The sequence below is a fragment of the Canis lupus genome, chromosome 9 (assembly GCF_048164855.1).
Source record: "Canis lupus baileyi chromosome 9, mCanLup2.hap1, whole genome shotgun sequence".
In the NCBI taxonomy this organism is placed as follows: domain Eukaryota; kingdom Metazoa; phylum Chordata; class Mammalia; order Carnivora; family Canidae; genus Canis; species Canis lupus.
In genome coordinates this window covers 70,553,619-70,561,807 of record NC_132846.1, presented here as the reverse complement: position 1 = coordinate 70,561,807, position 8,189 = coordinate 70,553,619, and the positions used below count along the sequence as shown (strand labels likewise).

Here is an 8,189-nt window from a genome sequence, read left to right as displayed (position 1 = left end):
CTCTGCCCCCTGACTCTGCCCCATGACCCTGCCCCTGACTCTGCCCCCTGACTCTGCCCCATGACCCTGCCCCTGACTCTGCCCCCTGACTCTGCCCCATGACCCTGCCCCTGACTCTACCCCCTGACTCTGCCCCATGACCCTGCCCCTGACTCTACCCCCTGACTCTGCCCCATGACCCTGCCCCTGACTCTACCCCATGACTCTGCCCCATGACCCTGCCCCTGACTCTGCCCCCTGACTCTGCCCCATGACCCTGCCCCCGACTCTGCCCCTGACTCTGGAGTCTGCTCTTGACTCTGCCCCTGACTCTGCCCCTGACCGTGGCACCATGAGATCACCAAGCAGATCTCAGGTTTAAAGGTCAGGGGCTCTGCAGGAGCCTGACATCCCATTCATCCCCCTTACTGGCCCTCCCCTCCTCACACCATCCTAAGGAAAACCACAGCCCCCACTGACCGCCAGAGCTCTGCACACCAGGCTCACGTCCCATGCCCTCACTGGTCCCCAGGGGAGACTAGCAGTTGCCTCCCATCCATCTAGCTGAGACATCTACCCCTGATAGCAGCACCAAGAGATCATGGCCAGGATCCCCAAGTGCAAAGCCAGGGGCTCAGCAGTGCTTCTGGGCTGCCGCCCATCCCCACCTGGCCCCTCTGATGGCTGGCTGCACACACAACCCCAGCCTCAGTTTCCTCATCTGTCAGAGACCCTGCGGGGCTACCAGGAGGATTCTAGATTCACAAAGGAAGTGGTCAGCACAGCTGGCACTCAGGGCTCCTATCCTCCCCCGCCCCACCCCCCAGGAAACCTTCTGGTACCTGCAGAGGAGTCAGGGACAGAGCCAGGACTGGGGACCCTCCCCGGTGGTCATTCCACCCCTGCCACACCTACCCTGCATGTCTACTGTCATCGGGCCCCGAACAGCCCTCACAAAGAGCTGACGTCGTGGCGGCTCTAGGAGCCAGGGGCACCACATCTATCTGTCTGCCCACCTAGCATCTGACCCTGAGGGCGGCCCCAAGGGGCCACAAATGGGTCCTGTGGTCAAGAACAAAGGCTCAGCATCTCCCTAGTGACCCTGATCCTGACTTCTGGGTGGCCCTGGCCTAGGGCTGCTCGTCTCCATCCCCTCTGCTCCCAGATGGCATTTCTGGGAGCTCTCAAATTCTTTGGTGGTGGAGAACTGCCTTGGGGTCACAGGGGGGATGTCACTCCCAGCCTGGGCCCCTGAGCTCAGGCCGCCCCTGGGGGTCCCAGAGGCTGGAAACCCGCAGGCAAACTGCGGGCCTGCTTGGTAGGGGCTGCCCTGGAGGACTGGGTTGTGGAGGGGTGACCCTCGTGTGCCTGTAGTCCAGGTCCTACAAGAGCCCCGCCTCCCCTGCCAGACCAGGACAACCTCCCGGCAGGGCCAACATAGAACTGCAATCAGCCCTGCCCCACCACGGAGGGTCCTCTGAGGTGCACACATTCATCCACGGTGACTGGCACACACATGCACACGCGCACACACACGTGTACTAGCAGGGCTGCCGGCCCAGGAAGGGACTCTGCCTCCTACACCAGCAGACGGCAGTGTCCTGGCCTCACTGTGTCCCCAGCCTCAATCCCAAACACAGGGGATTTATGGCCGTTTACAGAGAAGAGAGGCAGCCCCGGGGCCCCAGGGCCTTGGCTACTGACTGATGTCCCCACCTCCCTAGAAAGAGTTAAAAATAAAACAAAACAGAATACAAACCATTTTCCTCCTGGAGAAAACAGAAAACAAAATAACAAAAAGGAAAAGAAAGTTAGTATTAAGTGACCCGGCATAAAGGGTGAGAGGACAAGCATCTGGTTACTCTGGACAAGGGGTTCCCAGCGCTGAGGTGTGCGGCCTGCGCCCGGGCAGGATCCCTGGCATCCAGGGGGAGCCCCCAGTCCCACCCCAGGGAAGGCTATCATGCCCTCTGGTCACTTACTTGCCCTCCCCGCCGTCCCCAAGCCCCCAAGGGCTCTGCCTTCAGGCCTGGTTCCCGTCGGGCCCGTTTCCCAAACACGCGGTAGCACGCACACTGGTGGCTACTCACCGCTCAGGTCCAGACGTGCGCATCCCTCCCGCAGGTGGCCACAGGTCCGACGAGGGGCCTCGGACGCGGGCCCCCACCAGAGGGGTGTGACAGGAGCCAAGCCGGCACCCCGGCGCTGCTGCCAAGGCAAGACGGCCTGCCTTCCGCTCCCCACGGGCCCTGCTGCTGGGCCAACAGGCACTACCACGAGGGCGTTTGGGGCCCAAACAGCGAGCCGCATCCCAACCCCAGTCGGGGGTCTTCCAGAACAAACAGAGGACGCGTCACATACTGCCCACTTGTCGCAGCATCCCTGAGTGGCCCAGACCAAGTCCTTTCGGGATGGGACTTCAATCTTCCGTGCGTCGTGTCTTGCTCCCACACGTCCCAACACAACAAAGGCACCCCCCACCCCCCCCACCTGATATGGCCAGGCTCGTCAGGAAGGCCTTCCTGAACCCGCCAAGACCTCCTCCTGGCATGAAAGACCGGGAGAAGGGATGAAAAGAGAGGAGACGGGGGAGGGAAGAGGAGCTGGGGGGTGCGGGGGGGAGCCGGGCCTGTCCAGACCTGCTCTAGGGGCCTCCTGCTGTGGGCCTCCCCGTCTTACCACCCCACCTGGGCCAGCTGCCCCGGCTGGCTAGCGGGCTAGTGCCCCCGCACTGCGGGCGCTTGGCACGGGTCACCTTCTGCCACGCATGGAAGCTGAGTTAGTGGAGGCTGCAGAAGACAACAGCCATGGCCAAGGGGGACACTAGCCTGGCCCAGGGTGGACAGGGGAAGAACAGGGCGCCTCGTGACAGCTCCTGGCTGAGGGATCCTTGCGAAGCTGGGAAATCTCCAGAGGGTTTAAGGAGAGAGTAAGCAGCCGCCGTGAGGGGCCTTAGCCTCCTGGTCCGGACAGAGCCCCGGGTGGAGGCTGAGGCCGCGGGAGGAGACCCTCCACCCGGGCGGTGGGATTGGGGGGTGCGCGGTGGGAGGCGGGGGGGGGGCGGGAGGACTAACCGTTGCCCAGGGGTTTCTTCTAGTGCAGATGACGACCTCCCGCTCCTGAACGCCTGGACGTTGCCCAGATCCCGGTATCTACCCTGGGCCCCTGCACGTTAGTACGTGGTTGCCTATATTTAATATCTCCGTAAAATAGTTTTTGTTTTCTGAAGAAAGAACTTCCTTTGTTCCTGCCCACGCTTCTCGACCAGCGCGTGCCCCTCTCCCCGCTGCAGGCCTCGCCGGAGCTCAGCAGCCTCCAGGCCAGGGTGGGCTGCGCGGAGCGAGGGCTCGGGCTCGGGCTCGGCAACCTCCCCGCTGCTCGCTGCTCGGGACGTCCCTACGGGGCACAGGGAGGAAAGGCTCCAGGGTGTGCAGTTGAGGCTCGAAGGAGAAACGGAGGGAATGGGGGAAGGGCAGAGAGGTGCTCAGGGTGACAGGTGACGGAGGAGGGGCTCCGTGGGACACTGAGGGAGGAGAGTGTCAGGGTGACAGGTGACGGAGGAGGCGCTCCGTGGGACAGGTGACTGAGAAAGGACTCAGTGAGACAGGTGAGGGAGGAGGGGCTGCCGTGATACATGAGGGAGGAGGGGCTCCGTGGGACACGTGAGGGAGGAGGGGTTCAGTGTGACACATGAAGGGGGAGGACTCTGTATGACACACGAGGAGGGACTCAGTGTGCACAGGAGTGAGGAAGCATTCCCTGTGACATGTGAGGGAGGACCTCAGTGAGACAGGTCAGTGAGAAGGGGCTCCATGTGACACATAAAGAAGGAGGGGCTACCTGTGATACTTGAGGGAGGAGAGACTCAGGGTGACAGGTGACTGAGAAGGGACTCACTGTGACAGGTGAGGGAGGAGGGGCTCTGTGTGACAGGTGACTGAGAAAGGACTCAGTGAGACAGGTGAGGGAGGAGGGGCTCCAAGTGACACATGAGGGAGGAGGGGCTCCATGTGACACGTGAGAGAGGAGGACTCAGGGTGACAGGTGAGGAAGGAGGGGCTCCATGTGACAGGTGACTGAGAAAGGACTCAGTGGACAGGTGAGTGAGGAGGGGCTCTGAGTGACACATGAGGGAGGAGGAGCTCTGTGTGACATGTGAGGGAGGAGGGACTCCCTGTGACCCATGAGGGAAGAGGGTCTCCCTGTGACACGTGAGGAGGCATTCCATGTGACACATGAGGGAGGAGGGGATCCTTGTGACACATGAGAGAGGAGGGGCTCCATGTGACACTGAGGGAGGAGGACTTAGGGTGACAGGTGACTGTGAAGGGACTCAGTGTGACAGGTGAGGGAGGAGGAGCTCTGACTGACACATGAGAAGGGGCTTCATGTGACATGTGAGGAAGGAGGGGCTCCACATGACACGTGATGGAAGGGGACTCAGTGTGACAATTAAGTGAGGGGCTCTGTGTGACACACGAGGGAGGATGGGCTCAGTATGACACACGATGGGGGAGGGGCTCACTGTGATACATGAAGGAGGAGGGACTCAGTGTGACATGAGGGAGGAGGGTGTCAGTGTGACACAGGAGTGAGGAGGGTCTCACTTTGACACCTGAGGGAGGAAGGGCTCAGTGTGACACTTGAGGGAGGAAAGGCACCATGTGACACATAAAGAGCGGTGTGACACATGAGGGAGGAGGAGCTCAGAGTGACATATAAGTGAGGAGGGGCTCGTTGTGACAGGTGAGGGAGGAGCTCATTGTGACAGGTGAGGGAGGAGGGGCTCAGAGTGACAGGTGAGGGAGGAGGGATAGAGTGTGACACATCAGGAGGAGGGGCTCATTGTGACAGGTGAGGGAGGAGAGGTTCCATCTGTCACATGAGAGGAGGGGCTCAGGGTGACAGGTGAGTGAGACATGGCTCCAAGTGACAGGTTAGGGAGGGGCTCAGTGTAACACATAAGGGAGGAGGCAGTCCATGTGACACCTGAGGGAGGAGGGGCTCAGTGTGACAAACCAGTGAGGAGAGGCTCAGTGTGACACATGAGGGGGAACGACTGAGTGTGACATGTGAGATGTGGGTCAATGTGGCACAAGAGGGGGGAGGGGCTCAGTGTGACACATCAGGGAGGACAGGGTAGTTCGTGCAGGGACCAGGAGCCGCGCTCACGCCCGGGAACACCAATGAGGAGCAGCCCCTCCCCCGCAGTGACGGGTGGGGGGGGAGGGACGGGCGTCCCGGGGGGAGGGACGGAGCCCAAGGCCGTCTGCACACACCACACTCATTGTGACCCAGAAACAAACCAAACGGGGCAACCTAACAATCCTAAAAATGACACAAGATCACACACCGAGGGTGGCCTTGACGTGAGCCTGACACATCTCCTGAAGCCCCCCAGGACCCTCTAACACGGAGGGCGCTCCAATTTTTGAAGGGGGCTTTTAGGACAATCTGAGCCACCATCACACCCACCGGCCCAGGTACCCTCAGCCCAAAACGTCCACAGGGTCTTCACGTACACTAGAAGGTCCAAGATTCTGGCCCTCCAAGACCTAGAAACTTCCAAAATGGACATGTGACAACAAACGCTTGGCCAAGCACAGGCATTGAATTCAAGACAGAAAACAAGCCCATCCTGGACCACAACCGTTTCGGAGCAGAAGAGGACATTGCAGCAGCCCCGACGCCACAAGGACACAACTCGGATTTTTACATTCGAGGAAGTTTCGCTTTACAAACAATTCACCTCCTTGTCCAGCATTTTCTGCTTCCCCCCCCCCCAGAAACATGAACACAGCATCACCCTTGGAGCCCGCTTCCCGCTCCCCCAGCACCCTCCCTTGTCCAGGTGGCCTGACCCTGCCTGGAAACCGCCCCTGGGCTGAGCAGTGAGAAGCAAAGGTCCTGCTCCCATCTCTCGTGTCATTCACTCGTTCATTTGTGTCAACTTTGGTGGCAAGAGCACAAAATCTGGTTCCTAACCCTGTGGGTGCTGACATTTCATACTCAGGGAACTCGTCTGAGCATGTGTTTTACCGTCTGTCAAGGGAATGAGGTGTGACCACAAAGGATGTAGGTAGGACTGGATGGTCTCCAGCATAAGGGGACCCCGAGGAGGTGACCTGGAGGACAGGGTGCAGAGTGCAGGAAGCCAAGGGCTCCCGGAGGGGCAGGCACTGCCCCGGGGCCCAGGAGCGAGGACCCCATGCGCAGGTCGAGAGCGTCTGGGTTCCTAGAGCCACTTCTGAGATGTCAGCCCCCAGCAGGGAAGAGAGGGCACATGTGACCCCTCCTTCCAGACCCGACTCAGCAGGACCTTGGCTGAGCACCCCCCTGCCCCTGCCCCCCATGCGGTCAGATCCCCTCTTCTCTGCACCACGTCCCCAGGCGGCCCCGGCCCAGGCTCTCTGCCATCCGATGGTTCTCGCGTGTCTCCCCGAGGCGTGCACTCCCAAGGGCAATGTCCATTTACTCGATGCCTGGCACAGGGCCTGGCACACAGTAGACCTTCACCGAATGTGCAAACGAATGAATGAAAGCCTACCATGTACAAGGCCCTGGCGGCCAGAGGGGGCCCCGAAGCGAGGATGATGGAGGTGAGGCGGATGATGGATGGGTGATGGCCAGGTCCACACTGATGGAGATGAGATGCGGTGCCCAGGATGACAGAGGCCAGGTGGGCGTGATGGGAGCCCGACGTGCCCGGCCCGCACTTGCAGGTGACAGTGAAACGGTGCGAGGTGTTAGGAGCCATGATGATGGAGCCCATGGTGACAGACGTGTGACGCTGACCCCCAAACGATTAGATGGCAAGGAGGAGGAACCCACGACCCACCAGGGGGACCTGGAAGCTTCTGAAGGCCAAGGTAGGACATGAACCAAGAGCCTTCACGGCCGCAGCCCAGCCCGGCGTCCAGCCCGACACCCGCCCCCCTCCACGCCCACTTCATCAACAGAATATCCACCACACGCGAAGCTTCGAGAACAATTTCCAAGGCCGAGAACCTTGCCGGTGAGGAACAGTGGACACCCTGAAACAGGTCAGCAAACACTTCTGCTTGCGTACCCCTCTGGAGGAATTTTGAAAAGCCACCTGAGCCCTCCCTCCCCGGCCCGTTTTTTATTTGGCGACAAAGCTTTCACGCCCAGCTTCAAGAGCTGCAACCACGCAACCTCTTGGATGCTCTATAATACCCACGTGGCGCGTGTTTAGAGACGGAGAGATTCATCAAAAGCTCAGGGCCGTTGCTGACGAGGCTCATTTGATTTGTCCACTCCCGACCTCACTGGCAAACCAATCGGACCGAAAAAAAAAAAAAAAAAGCAAAGCCTGACGTCACTCTTGGCACTTCTCAGTCCGGGGCATCGTGTTCAGACTGTGGGTCCCAGGTAGACGCGCGACCTGGAGGGGCAGGCGGAGGGGCAGCGGGAACTGACCTGGGTCCTGCGGCATCCGGGGCACAGTTCTCGGTCCGAGGTCGGTCAAGGGCGCCGTGCAGCAGCAGAGGTCTGGGGCGCCCCATCCGGTCCTGAGCACCCCGGACGGCGCCACCGGCGGCAGGTGGCCCGGGCGGCACCTGGGGAGGCTGGGCAGGCTGCAGAGGCCACGCAGAGGCCCCGGCCGCGCCCTGCTCTACCCGGTTTTGTGCTTCCACCTGCGATGGCTCAACTCTACTGTGAGCTGCCCTCCTGGGGTCTCAGGGCTGCTACCGGGAAGCTGGTTAGACCCCCAGCCAAAGGGGCAGGAGCTGGGGTGGTTGGTGGGAGGGGAGGGCTCCACGCCAGGACACAGAAGGGAGAAGCCCACTGTGTCCCCTGGGCGGAGCTGGGTGCCGGAGCTCCTGGGGGCCAAATCCTCTGACCTGGGACAGCACTGCTGGGGGAGGCAATGGGGACGCACAAGGGGCCGGAGGCCAAGGTGGCCACTCCCCTGCCCGCCGTGGCAGAAATGGACACACAAATGGGCTGTGGACAAAGCTCCAGGGGGCATGTGGCAGGAGGTGACAGTGGGGAGTGGGTCCGGGGGAGAGAAGGGATGTGGACTCTGCACTTAGGGTGTCGGGGCTTACAGAGAGATCCAATCTGTCTCTCGCTTCCAGTCACCCTCCACCATCTGTCTCTCTCACCCATGCACACACACACACAAGCACAGACTCACGCATGCACGCACGCACGCACGCACGCTCACCACCCTGCTCCAGGCACAC

The 8,189-nt window shown here is 60.9% G+C and overlaps 1 long non-coding RNA gene across 1 annotated transcript; it reads left to right on the top strand.

Annotated features, from left to right (window-relative positions):
- Window positions 1–4,813: 4,813 nt before the first annotated feature.
- On the top strand, window positions 4,814–5,895 carry LOC140639573 (uncharacterized). The gene is made up of 2 exons (XR_012036232.1): window positions 4,814–4,887; window positions 5,489–5,895. It is a non-coding gene; the product is annotated as an uncharacterized lncRNA (long non-coding RNA).
- Window positions 5,896–8,189: the final 2,294 nt, after the last annotated feature.